Consider the following 14,928-nt stretch of genomic DNA (forward strand, 5'->3'; position numbering starts at 1 on the left):
TTAAACTATTAAAATGAATTAAGTTATTAAAGCTATTAAAAGTTACATCCACACTAAGACTTTGGGGACATATGGTATAATGAAAGTTCAATTTAGAAGATTAGCATTTCATAATCTTAAGGACAGTTTGACTTTATTGTTCTAAAAAAAAAATCATTACAGATGCTGTAATGATAATAATACCTCTGTTAACCTGCCTAATGAATATGAAAGACAGTATGGAATAATAAAAAGGGAGCTGAACTTGGGTTAAAATCTAACTTCTGACAAAGTTATATGACTTTGGATAAAACATATAATTCTCCACAATTATAGCTTTAAAGTATTTCATAAACTTTTATGTAAAACTATACTACCTATAATTCTATTTATTAGTTCTTTTTTTATAAGTCCTTTGTAATTTATTCAAGTGTTTAAATATTGAGATTAACTTAATCATTCACAATTATTCTTTGAACAATATTACTATTACTACAAATAATGTTCTCTTGGTTCTTCTGCTCATTTAACTCAAATCAGCCAGTTTATATTACAGCACAATAGTATGCCATTATGATCATATTTTTCAACTGATCTTTATAAAATTAAAAGTACAATATAAGTAGGAGTCACTTCTCAAATACATGATTTTCTATTCCAATTATGATAAACATGTTCCTCTCTTTAATATCTCCTTCAGGATCTTTCTTAACATAGAGTAGAAATTAAGAAATTATTTGGCCACTTGATTCCTTTAGAGACTAATTGATTCAGGTGAGAGTGGGGGAACATGTATCTTTTCTTTCTATATAGCTAAGGTATAAACATAGCTTGCATTTAACAATAGGAGCTAAGTCTAATGTGAAGAAAATGAAAAGAGAAGATATATGAATCCCTGGCCCAAGATTCGAGAAATCTACTGCCATTGTACAAGATGGAAGTGACATGGGACCATATACTTAGGTATTAGAAAGGATTTTTTGGTCATCTAATCCCAAACTCTCTTTTCAAAGATCAGGAACTTGTGGCCTATGGAGGTTAAGTAATTTGTCCAACATAATATAGTTAATGCTGATTCTTATGAAAGAATTCCTGGTGTTTTAGTGGCCTTTGAATTCACCATGAGTCACTAGTTTAATATTTCCTCAGTGCTTTCAAAGATAAAAGACTTCCAGGTTGCAGGATTTTTCCATTCAATCAAATTCACTCTTTCCTCAACTCATATCTTTATAGATTTTTTTTTTATTATTGTGACCAACAATTTGTCAACTGAGAAGTCTCACATAGATGATCCTTTTCAGTCTTCAACAGACATGTAGACATAATCTGTCATTCTAGCTGACATATTTCCAACTTGATAGAACCAGCCAAATACTGCGTCAACTGATATTTTAGCCTTTGAGGATTGAGTCACCTCTCCATCATGATGAAGTATAAGGATTTTGTAGATTATTTTAATGTCTGATAAAAAGTTTTAGGTTTTATAGCCTCCAAAATCCTGTTCACATTTAGAATTCTGTCACTCTGATAAGTAGTACCGATTCCAGCTTTAAATTTAGACTTCAGAATAACAATGTAAACTTAAATATACAATGTGCAGACAAAAGCTTATTTAGTTGTTCCAAATCAAACTTTATTTTTTTCTGCTAAACATATTTCCACATTTATCATGCTGCACAAGAAAAATCAGATCAAAGGGGAGGGAAATTAGAAAGAATAAAACAAGCAAGCAAACAATAACAACAAAAGGTGAAAATACTATGTTGTGATCCACATTCAGTCCCCATAATCCTCTTTCAGGATGCAGATGGCTCTCTTCATCATGAGACTGTTGCAATTGGCCTAAATCACCTTCTTGTTAAAAAGGATCAAGTTCATCATAGTTGATCATCACATAATCTTGCTGTTGCTGTGTACAATGTTCTGTTGGTTTACTCACTTCACTGCTGGATTTAATCATTAATATCTTTAACTCAATTTGGGATCAGTTAGGAACCTCCAAAGGGTAATGGACAGGAGTATGGTGGATCCACCTATACTGCATCATACTCTAAGAAGCAATGGGTACAAGTTGGAACCTAGGCTGTTTAATTTAGCTGTGCTTCTAGAAGGATTGATGTCACTATGTAAGTATATTGATACAATAGTTATTGCTAACATGAAGAAACCATGAGGAAATCTGTTCCAATGAGAAAGAATACTGTATCTAGTCAGGTAATTAAAAAAACCCTGCTAAGTTGTTTCATCCTTTTTTCCTAGAAAAACAACTCCTTCATCTATATCCTGACTGCACTTTCCTTTCGTAGCTTTTTGCAGTGTTCTTTTGTATTCCAACTCAGTAACCTCTCCCTCCCCTGCCCCCCAAATTTATTCTTTGGGTCCTCAATCTATTGTAAGACTTTGAATTGACTAGTTATATTCTACTTCAGGTAATGGGACTGTGAAGCTTGTTTACATATCTAGAAAATGGAAATAACAATAATAACAACAACAAAATATATCTTTCTGAGACCGGAAAATGTAGAATAATTTAATTCTTCAACAGAGGAATTCTGAAGAAGTAATAGCATGTCATCAGAGAAATGCATTGTCAAAATAAAAAAAAAAGGAGATATATCTGTTACATAGGTAGGGTAAGGGATGTCCGTGGCCTAAATTATATATTAAGATGCTTGAGGGGCAGCTAAGTGGAGCAGTGGATAGAGCACCAGCCCTGAATTCAGGAGGACCAGAGTTCAGATCTGTTCTCAGACATTTAACACTTCCTAGCTGTGTGACCCTGGGCAAGTCACTTAACCCCAGCCTCAGGAAAAAAAAAAAATAAGATCCTTGAGATGTCAAGACAACTTGAGAATTATCAGTAGAATTTTGTGACAAATCTCTGGCACATGAGGAGTACAAGAGGGACAGAAGGTCAAGCTGAGATTCTACATCATTAAGGGAACACCATCCATCTGTGAGATCAAAATCCATTACAGTGTTGAAAAAAAATATATACATATATATTTTTTTTTCTTAAGAGACAGTGTGCTCTATTGAACACAGTGTTAGGTTTGAAATTAGGAATACTTGAGTTTCAAATTATCCCTCTGATGGTTATTAGCTATGGGAACTCTGGGAAAATCATTTATGTATTCTTTTTGTGCTTTATTCGACCACCAAGAACTTCTCTACTAGGTGGAAGGTTGTATATGGAAGGGGTTTCCACAGTAGTTTTTTTCTTTAGCAATGGAACTAGGAACAGGAATGGAGTGTTGAACCTGGGAGAGAGGGAAGAACTGAATCAATTTTAGTCCCAGATACTTATTACCTGCTTGATCCTCATAAAGTCAGTTTACTTTGGCTTTATTGCCTTTAAATAAAGTCTCAGCAAAATGACATCCTTTGTCACAAATAATCATTGAAGAACTTTTTTTTTTCTAAATAGACTTATGAGGAACAGGCATAATATTCAGAGCTAGTGATTTTTGGAGAAAGTATTCCAAAAGACAGGCAAATCTTTCCTCAAATGGTCTTGGATTCTGGCATTAGTACTTCATTTTGGGGATTGAAAAGCATAGGTAGTGTCTTGGGAAAGAGAACTGACCTCATTAAATGCCTATGAGTCATGGTTTGAAACTAGCATGAAGCAGATCTGTGGGAGAATTAATTTTGCTCATAATGTTGGGTTCTCTGAAGGTAGCTCAGAATCCACTTGCTCTGGAATGATTAACCATCAAATGGGCGAGGAAATTCAGAGAAGCACACAAAATTCTTCATCTAGTTTTCAAAGTCTGACTTTCATTGCAGTCAATTCCTGATTTTTCCTTTAAAAATGAATAGGGAAGTGCATATATAAAGACCTGGAAAAGAATCTCTATCCACAAATAGGGCGAAATTGCTTTTGTAAACAATAAATCTTAGAAACAATAACATGTATACACACACACATATTTGTGCCATCTCTCAGAAGGGGCAAAGGGAGGGGAAAAAAAGATTTCTTGAGCACATTACTACATATTTAAAAAACAAGCAACTTGTACATAATAGATTTCCTTATCCATAAAATGAGAATCTTAAATATAGAATTGAAAAGGACCTTTTGGAATCATATAACTTTTGGATCACATGGGATCACATAACTGAATCTGGAGGTCACAAAAAATTTGATAACATTAAAAGTTATCAAATATTCCACCAAGATTTAATTCTTTATGCTAAAAAGCACACTTATCTCATTAGTATGAAATTTCATTTTCATTTTCAACAAATATTAATAAATAGTTAATAAAGAACAAATAAAATGTATACTAAATATTTTTAAATACATTTCTTTGTGATTTATTATCAACAAATGTTTGATTTGTATATCTTTATACCCAGGGTCATATAAAAATTTCTTGGGCAAAAAGGAGTTACAAGTGTAAAAATTTTAAGAAGCCTTGGTTTAATCCAACCTCCTCTGTTTAGAGATGGGAAAATGAAAGCTTAGAGAATTATAGTGGCTTGGCCATCATTACACAGGAACAGAGATAGGATTTGAATGCAGGTCCTCTATCTCCAGGCTTGGTGCTCTTTACAATGCACTCCCTTCTCTCTTTGAATAAAAGTAGTCATCTCTCCCTTGTAGAATGCTTATGAGGGAAGCAAAGTCTAAAGCACCATAGTGAAGTTGTTGATTGTTCACCACAGCAATTCTTGACATCAGGTTTAATAGCGCTAAGTCTGGGTGATGTCAATTTGTACAGAATGCAATTAACCACTCAGGAAAGAGATCAGAAAGACAGTTTCATAGCTGTATATATGGAGGTAAAGTAAATCTAGGAAGATTATTATGCACCTATACCCTAATTACTATAAATGGTGATAATAATAAATAACTTTATGTATATATATATATATATATATTTATCTACCTATCTATATTATATATGTGCATGTATATGTATATATGTATATATACACATACATATTTCATAAATATACATATAAATATTAACAAGATTATATATAGATATGTCTATATATAATCTTGTTAATATTTGTCATGTGATTTATATACAAAGAACATCCCAAAAGTCTTAATACTATTTCACTTGGTTTTTGGTGCAACCCTGTCAAGTAGATTCTATTATTATCCCCATTTTACAGGTGAGGAAACTAAGATTAAGACAGTCATACAACTAGTAAATGTCTGACAAGAATCGGCATTCAGAGCTCCTTACTGTCATTCATGTTCAGAGTTCTCCATTATTCATGAAACTTTCTCTCAATTCATTATTCTTCCTTTGTGACTGACCAAATCATTGAACCCTCTTGACCATTCACTTTTTCTTTTTCTCTTAAAAAGAGTGCTGCAAGTTATAACTAATCTTCTCCAGCTTTCTTTAAGCTGATAGATTACTCATTTCCAGAAGAAAGAAAAAATGTGTTTTTTGTCCTGTCTGTAAATGGAAAGTTTAAGTGCACAACTGGTTTTACTGGGAACGCAGAAATATTCATTAGCATTAGAAATACACTTAGAGATCCTCTTTTTGAGAAATCTAAGCATGTGAAAATGAAGCATTAATATTTATGAATTTTTTTGCTCATTTTGCCTTCAAGATAAATATCTCAGGTTACATTTTCTAATGCTTTATCTTTCCCTTGTAAGGGCTTGGAAAGGGTATTGTTTTTCTTTTGAATCAAAGGTTTGGCAGGAGTATTGAAATTCTAATTTTACAGGTACTGTACAGACCTTTTGCATTCAAAATAGATCTATAATGAGCTTGATATATTTTTAAAAATTATGATTAAGTAAGGTAATCTACACCTACACAACATGATTCAAGTCAGAAATGCTGAAATAGCTTGAAATTTTCCACACATTTTAGAAGAGAGGGCCTAGGTAGGTGACACCTTTAATCAGTCATAGAAGAGAAATGAAGGCAAATTCTCCCCCACTCCCTGAAAATGAGCAAACAAAAGAAAAGGGCCCCAATCAATAGATTATTCATTGCATCTAGCTGAAGGAACCCTTTGTCTCTTATTATGTATCTTCTGACTGGGAGCCTGAGAGAAGTGATTCTGTAGTGGGCAGAGTGAAAAAATGACTTGAGTTCTTGGCTCACTGGCAAATACAAGTTCCCTTGAGTCAAGGAGTATAGAACTATAAATTATATTTATGACTATAATATTTCTTGTGTGTTGGGTTGCTGCAAAGCCCTCAGTAAGCCAATGAAAGTTTTTTAAATGAAAGTTTTTAAAGATTCTTCTAGGGCAAAGGTGCTTTTGTTTTAGTGACCTTTAAATGCTTCTCTCCTCCAAACAACTCTAACTTTATCCTTTCTGCCATTATCTCCTGCCATTCTTTTCTTCCCTTCTTTTATTTATTTCCTTTTCCTCCAATGGAAGACATATGCAATAAATATTAAAATGAGAAGAAATGATATTTGTATGACCTTTTGGAGACTAGCATGAATTCTCTGGGTCTCAGTTTTTCTTTTCATTTTCTTTTTTACAACATGGGGACAAGTTATATGAGATGGTCTCTAAGAGTTCATCAAGGCATAAATGTATGATCCTTAATGGGGCTCCATTTCCTCATCTGTAAAATAAAGACATTGGATATTAAACAAGAGTCTTTCCCAACTCAATCCATTTGGTTCCATTTAATACAATTATGCCTTCATATTTGGACTGTTAAACATTAGGGTTTCTATAACTATTTGGATGGATCCTTACTGCCTGAGATTGTTACTGACAGCCTGCTCAATATATGTATCCTGCATTAGGTGACTCTTCTCGAATTCAATTACAGATTTGGAATGAGAAGGTTTTCCATACATTTCCATAAATGTAGACTTATTTTTCCCCCTAAGGTAATTGGGGTTAAGTGACTTGCTCAGGATCACACAGCTAGGAAGTGTTAAGTGTCTGAGGCCAGACTTGAACTCAGATTCTCTTGACTTCAGGGCTGGTGCTCTATCCACTGTACCACCTAGCTGCCCCCAAAATTTAGGCTTTTAAAAAATAACTTTCCTCTGGCTTCTAAGTTCACTTAGTCTATTTATACCAATGCTCTGAGGAGAGGAAATTATATTATCAATATATGCTTTATCAAAGCATTTATGTAATAATTAATGTACATTATTATATATGACATAGATGTGTATATTTATGTATATGTTATATGAACACAGTTTTTCCCCCTGAGGCAATTGGGATTAAGTGATTTGCCCAGGGTCATACAGCCAGGAAGTGTTAAATGTCTGAAATCAAATTTGAACTCAGGTCCTTCTAAATTGAGGGCTAGTGCTCTCTATTGTGCCATCTAGCTGCCCCAATTCACACAGTTTAAAAGAAAAGGAAAAAAAAAAACAAAGAGAAAAAGAAAAGGTAGGAAAAGAGGAGGGAAGGAAAGAAAGAAAGAAAGAAAGAAAGAAAGAAAGAAAGAAAGAAAGGAAGAGAGGGAGGGAGGAAGAAAGAAAAAAAGGACAGATGAATGAGTCATGCAATGAAGAAATTGCTGAAGTTATTCATGACCCTAAAGTAAGAGAGTTAATTCACATCCTGGCTATTCAATTTAACTATCTTGTGACCTTATATAGTTCATTTAATTTCTTGGATTTTAGTTTCCTCCCTTGTAAAAGGAGTAAAGGAATAGGTATGCATAGTCTCTCAGGACCCTTCCAGTTCTAAAATTGAGTTTTATTACTTAACATTAATAACATTATGAAGAGAGGATTGAGCTCCTCTTAACCTCCCTGAGTGTTCTGGAGAAAATAATCTAACCTCTCCGAGTCTCAGTCAGTTCTCTAAGATTATAAATTGTACATGAGTCACATGCTATTTAGTTGAAGGAAGCTATAGCACTAGGAGTTCTTATACCTAGGGATTCATGGGTTTGGGTTTGTTTTTTTTTTTTTTTTGTTGTTGTTGTTGTTGTTTTTTGCTTGTTGACATGTGGTCTAGACAAGGATTATCAAAGTACTATCTAAGAGCTAAAATTCAGCCTGCTACCTGTTTTCATATAGCCCCTGAGCCAAGAATGGTCTCAAAGTCTTACACAAAATCTGTTGCTTCAAGTGACACTAGCTATATGATTCAAGGTTTCCCATTTAGTCTCTGAATTTTAGTTCCTTAATGAGTAAAGTGAGGATGATAATAGGTCCTACCTCATAGAATTGGTAAAAGTATCAAATGAAATACTAAATGTAAAAGGTTTTATAAACCTTAGTAGTTATAGTAATTTATAAAATTTAATTAAATGCTCACTATTATTTTTATATCTGTTTGTATACTGTTTACCTAGAGTTTAAAGGAGATGTACAATTTCTGGGCCACAAGGAATTCCATTTCAGTTGTTTTTATTATGAATTTCTTCTTTTTTCTTCATTACATGTGTATAGTAGGAATGGAGATATTTTTTAAGTTATACTTTTTTATTTTATTTTTTCTAGGAAATTTATTTATTTTTAATACACATTGCTTTATGAATCATGTTGGGAGATAAAAATCAGAGTAAAAAGGAAAAACCATGGCAGAGATTTAAAAAAAAAAAACAAAACAGAAAAAAGAAGTGAACATAGCATGTATTGATTTATGTTCAGTCTCCTTTTATTTTTTTTTGGAGACAGATGACATTTTATGTCCAAAATCTAATGCGGTAGCTTTGGATCACTGAACCACTGAGAACCGAGTTTTTCATAATTGCTCATCACACAATCTTGCTATGTATTTCTGGCTCTGCTTGTTTCACTCAGCATCAGTTCATGTAAATCTTCTCAGACCTTTCTATAATCAGCTTGTTCATCATTTTTTATAGAAAAATAATATTCTATTACTTGAATATACCACAATTTGTTCAGTCATTTCCCAATTGATGGGTATCTACTCATTCTCCATTTCTTTGTAACCACAAAAAGAGCTCCTACAAACATATTGTACATGTTGATCATTTTTCTTCCTTTATGATTTCCATGGGATACAGCCCCAGTAGTAGGCACTGCTGGGTCAAAGGGTATACACAGTTTGAGAGTCCTTTGGGCATAGTTACAAATTGCTCTCCAGAATGGTTAGATCATTTTACAACTCCACTAATAATACATTAGTGCCCCAGTTTTCCCACATCCCCTCCAACATTTATCATAATCTGTTCCTATCATCTTAGCCAAACTGAGAGATATGAGGTGGTACCTCAGAGTTGTTTTAATTTGCATTTCTCTAATCAAGAGTGATTTAGAATATTTTTTCATATAACTATAGATGGTTTAATTTCATCATCTGAAAACTGTTCATATCTTTTGACCATTTATCAGTTAGGGAATTACTTATATTCTTATAAATTCTTATAAACACAGTTCTTTATATATTTTAGAAAAGAGATCTTTATCAGAAATACTGGCTATAAAGATTTTTTTCCTATTATTGTACTTTTCTTTTGTTCTTATTTATATTTGTTTTGTTTGTGCAAAACCTTTTTAATTTAATGTAATCAGAGTTGTCCATTTTGCCTTTTATAATATTCTCCTCCCTTTTCCAAAGATACGTAAATTATTCCTTGTTTTCCTACTTTGTGGTATCATCCTTTATGCCCAAATCATGTATCCATTTTGACCTTATTTTGGTATGGAATGTGAAATGAAGGTCTATGCCAATTTTCTGATATATTATTTTCTAGTTTTCCCAGGAATTTTTGTCATATAGTAAGTTCTTATTCCAGAAGCTGGAGTTTGGGGATTTATCAATTACTAAATTGCTATAGGCCTTCATTATTGTGTCATGTTTATCTAATCTATTTCACTGATCCACCACTCTATTTTTTTTAGCTAGTAACAAATGGTTTTGATGACTGCTACTTTATAATATATTTTAAGTTTGATACTGCTAAGCTACCCTCTGTGTTTTTTCATTCCTTTGATATTCTTGACCTCTTGTTCTTCCAGATGAATTTTCTTATTTTTTCTAATTCTATAAAATAATGTTTTGGCAGTTTGATTTGTGCCATACTGAACAAGTAGACCAATTTAAACAGAATTGTCACTTTTATTATGTTAGCTCAGCCTAATCATGAGCAAATGATATTTTTCAAATTGTTTAAATCTGATTTTATTTGTATGAGAAGTATTTTTATAATTATGTACATATAGGTCTTGGGTTTGTCTTCACAGGCAGACCTAGAATATTTTATTTTGTCTAGAGTAATTTTAAATGGAATTTCCTCATCTCTTGCTGATGGGCTTTGTCAGTAATATATAGAAATGCTGATGATTTGTTTGAGTTTGTTTTATGTACTGAAACTTTGCTAAAGCTATTAATTGTTTCAAGTAGGTTTTTGAATGGTTTTCTAGGATTTTCTAAGTATAACATCATACCATTTGCAAAGAGTGATAGTTTTATTCCCTCATTATCTATTCTAATTCCTTTAATTTATTTTTCTTTTCTTATTGCTAAAGCCAATATTTCTAGTACAACATTGAATGGAATGGAGTTATTTTTTTTTTAAAGTGGCTTGTCACTTTCATTACACATATTGGGAGGGGGAATCCCTAAGTGATATTACACGAGATATATCTTTGTGGACTGCCTAATTAGAATGTGCATAAGGAATATAAGAAGACCTCCTGAGGTCATTGCTCATTATTTCATTCTTTCCAATTCATGTATCTCACCAAATGTGGACCATGTATAACTGTACTTGCCAACCTTTATTTTTCCTTCTCAAGCAGCTTTTGGAGTTTTAAGCCTTTCATTTCTAAATACTGGGTTTTTATTAATTATCTGTGATTTAAACAAAATTATCCACCTATTTATAGTGTTATATGTCTATTCAGTTCTTTCTACATTTAAATAGTAAAAATATGTTCTTCTACTCCATGTCCCAGCAGCTTTAAGATCCTAAAGATTTCTCTGCCCTTAATGCTGTCTTGAGATTGGTGAGAGTGGAAACACATGTGCTCCATACTCACTCTTTTACCCCTGTCCTGCCTTCTTTCCTGAATTTCTGAATTTTTCCATTCTATTCCTCCTACCTAGCTGGTTTCCCTTATAATAGTATGTATTTTATTTTCTGCATTTAAATATATGATTCTAAAAAGAGGCTCATAGACATCAATCAACAGCAGACTGAAAGGTCCTTTGACAATTCAGAATCCTCATTCTCCTGTGTCCTAGGAACACTGATAGAAACTGGAGATACACAGCAAAAATGCTTACCTCAAAGTCCATGGTGATCAGTTCTTTAGCATTATGGTACCTTCTCTGGTCTATTATTCCTAGGGATAAGAACTGGAAATGGATGGGGATATAATCTGGCTGTGTCATTAGCTAGTAAAGAAAACAAACAGTAGCTACTTGATCTGTCAAAGATTGTTATCATTGTCAAAAGTTGATTTGTTGTTTTTCATTCTTGAAGAGGACCAAAATAAAGATATTAAATCTGACTATATTATAGACAGCTGATTAGCCCACTATAGCTCACAATCCATGAACTCAAGAGATCTATCAAGCGGCTTCTCCCATAGCAGGGATTACAGGAATATACCACCTGGCCCCAACCCCTCCTTGGAACTCTTGAAAAAGGCAGATCACTTTTAGCTGAAAAGATATACAAAGGCTGATTGGAGAATGTAGTCCTTCATTCTATCCAAGAGTTCTCAAGGAAGCAGTTCCTTCTCAAAAAATGACAAGAGTTTTTAATCATTAATCTAAGTTCCCTCGTCTCTTTGTTAAAGCTATTCACTTTTCTAAAAGAAAGGTACTTTGTTTCCTTTCTTTTCATATCTTATGGCTTGGTGGGAACCAAAGCATAATAAGGGAACCTTATTGGTTTCCTTCTGGTACTTGATAGTCTGTGCATTGTTGGGTGACAAAGAAAGTAAAGAAACAATTGGTTCTGGGATAACTTGCTTTTATTTTGGCTCTATTGCAGATTGATTTAAATTCCTTTAGTAAAGGAAGGCCTGAGTCTACAAAGATGAAAACATATTTATCACCGCTGCAGCCAGTTCCTGACACTGAGAAGCTTTCCAATTGCTTTAGGGATATGTGATACATTGTTCAATCATTTCAGTTGTGCCCAAATCTTTGTGACCCCATTTGGAGTTTTATTGATAAAAAATACTGGTATGGTTGTCCATTTCCTTCTCTAGCTCATTTAATAGAAAAGAGAACTAAGGCAGACAGGGTTTAGGAACTTGCCCAGATTAATACAGTTAGTAAGTGTCCAAGGCCAGATTTGAACTCATATCTTTATGACTCCAAGTCAGGCTCTCTGTTCACTGTACTATGTTGCTGTCCATGTGATGTGTACAAAGATAAATCAAGGTAAAAGTGACAGAAGTAAAGGAAAGGTACTATCATAGTGTTCTTCCTCCTTTCAAATGCTCCTCCTCCAAACCCCAGCTTAGCTACCATATCCTCCAATCAGCCTTTCTATATCTTTTCAACTAAAAGTAATTTCTCTTCCTTCAAGAGTTCCTACAAGAGGTTGGGGCCAGGTGCTACATTCCAGTAATCCTGCTATGGGGGAGGCTATCTGGCAGATCTCTTGAGTTCATGGGTTGTGAGCAGCAGTGGGCTGATCAGGTGTCTTTACTAAATTCAACTTTAATATGGTGAGCTCCAGATTGCCTCTGAAGGAACAAAGCAGGCCTGGTAGGAAAAACAGAGACGTTCAAAGCTCTTGAGATATCAGAGCAGGTAAGTCTCCTGTACTTGCAATTTGGGAAGAAGAAAGCAGCACTACTTCTCAAAGAAGCAAAGAAAAAGATTTTCTAGAAGATTTTGTTGGAATATCTCATTGCTTTTCTCATATAAACATGCCTAATCTCCCTTTTTATTGTAAGTTCCTGGAGAGCAATTTTCTATCATCAGAATGTGCAAAATTCATTGAACATAATGCAAAGGCACAGTTACTATTTGATGAACTGAATTAAATTGAGTCCAAGTGTAGTCCTGGGGCAGCAAATGAGTCTTACTACCTCATAGGGTTTTTTGTAAGGCAAGTTCCGTATTTTCTAAGTATTAGTTGCTAACATATGGGAGGGGGGAATATCAGACTTGAGAATTCTGATCAATTCAGTGACATGTCAGGATTGCCGACTGATTAAATTTGGAGATTTATAAAAGGAGCACTCTTATACCTTCCCCAAAACTTTATTCTTCATACAGTTGTGAGTTTATTAGCTATTCTCTTTGTAATTCAACTCCTTAGAGATTCAGTGGAACCACAAAAATTAAGTACAACTGGATGAGTGAAAACTAATATGCTTTAAGTTCTTTCCACCTTTCAGGTGTTCTAGCCTGGCATCCTTGGACTTAAAAATATATATTTGATAACTGTGTTTCAGTCTAATTGATTTCCTTTATAATTTTAAGCATTTTGTTTTATGTATTAGTAAATATTGTGAGAAAGAGTTATTAGTTTCATCAGGCAGCCAAAGGTTATGGATAGTTGGAATAGTGTCAGAGTGGCTACAGGCTAAAGGAGAAATGAGACCTGAGTATAATATAGCATTAATCAGTGGATATTATGGGTATCTTGAAGAGTTTATGAAAATACAGGGCAAATAGGAAGGTAACAAGAGAGAATCTCAGTTTGGTGGGACTACAGAAAATAAGAGGAGAGTAGAAGGAAACTTTAAGACAAATGCCAACTTTAGGCCCATTTGTTTTCTGTTTACCCCTTTGTGGGAATATCCTATTTCCTAAAAGTCACTGATTTTTTTTTGAATAAACAGTTTTTCCTCTTTAATATAATTTGAGTTAATGTCTTTGTATTTTCTAATTTCTCTTTTTATACCCTAGAAAATCATGCCTCCCCCCCCATCCTACTAATTGTGCATTTTTCCCATTTAGCAAACATTAATTTTCCTTAGGCTATCTGATTTTGAGTACAATAGCTCTTGTTCCAATTCCATTCATTCTGTGTTCTGAAAAAAAAAAAAAAAAGAAAAAGTCATTTATCAGGAGAATGCACACAATTTTAGGAGATGTTTTTCTTTTAAATGTACAAAATACTTCCAACCATATAAAGTGAATTTTTAAAACTTTGGAACTATTTCAATAATATCTATGTATTAATAGATGAGGAATATAAAATCTAGAGATCACATGTGAGCAACAAAATTAGGGAATACTCTATGTTCCAATGAAATACATGAAGTGGCTGGAAGGACAGCCCCAGGTAATGGATTTTGCTTGCCTGGTCAGGTATTGCCATAAAAAAAGACTGAGTCTTGAGTGGGCCCTTCAAAGGTTTTTAGACCAATTAAAGAAGTAAGCTTCCATATATTGAAACCTAAAAGAAATATTAAAATGATGAAATGTCTCTCCAAAGTGACCTCAGAAATCATAGAATCATAGATTAAGAGCAAAAAGATAATGCATAGGCCAAATGGTATAATCTTCCATTTTACAGATGAAACAGAATTCCCAAAACAATAAGTGATTTTGCAAGTGGTGAGCCACAGAAATAGGATTTGAATTTAGGTACTTAAAATATTTGTTCCAATCTCCTCGCTTTCAAATGGGCAGACTAGGGCCCAAAGAAGTTAAAAGCCTTGCCAGAGGTTTTATAGGTACTAATAGAGAAGCAAGGAAATGGAAGAAGAAAACTAGCCTTGGAATTGGAAGATGATCTGGACCTTTAACTCTGAACTCAATGGATGACTGGGGTCTCTATAAGATATCATCTGATTTGTGAATGTTAAAAGAAAACTTCATCCATTATTGTAGTGAGCATGGTGGGGGGTAGGTTCCCTAATTTCTTCTGATTTTCTTAACGTTAATAATCTAAGGTTTGTTGAAACAAATTGTAATTGTGTTTCTCTCTTGGAAAGAGGCCTGAGGGATCCTACCATATTAGAGGAGGATCTTTAATAATCCATTTTGTTCTATGGAGTCAAATATTCTGTTATTGCTGTTGTTAGCAGAAAATAATAAATATAGTGTGTCTTGTGTTATGCATTTTGGGAAATCTTTGGCAAA

The 14,928-nt window shown here is 33.6% G+C and overlaps 1 protein-coding gene across 5 annotated transcripts in view; it reads left to right on the forward strand.

Moving 5' to 3' along the window:
* Window positions 1-14,928, forward strand: part of ANO3 (anoctamin 3) — a 555,530-nt gene that overhangs the window by 281,855 nt on the left and 258,747 nt on the right. Inside the window, exon 1 of one of the 5 annotated variants that reach the window (XM_074275265.1) lies at window positions 12,566-12,639. The exons of the other annotated variants lie outside the window; for them this stretch is intronic. The gene's annotated coding sequence lies outside the window, so the exon portion shown is untranslated. Of the gene's footprint in view, window positions 1-12,565; window positions 12,640-14,928 lie in introns of those variants that run through there. 5 annotated transcript variants of the gene reach the window in all.

This window comes from Sminthopsis crassicaudata, chromosome 6, assembly GCF_048593235.1.
Source record: "Sminthopsis crassicaudata isolate SCR6 chromosome 6, ASM4859323v1, whole genome shotgun sequence".
In the NCBI taxonomy this organism is placed as follows: Eukaryota; Metazoa; Chordata; class Mammalia; order Dasyuromorphia; family Dasyuridae; genus Sminthopsis; species Sminthopsis crassicaudata.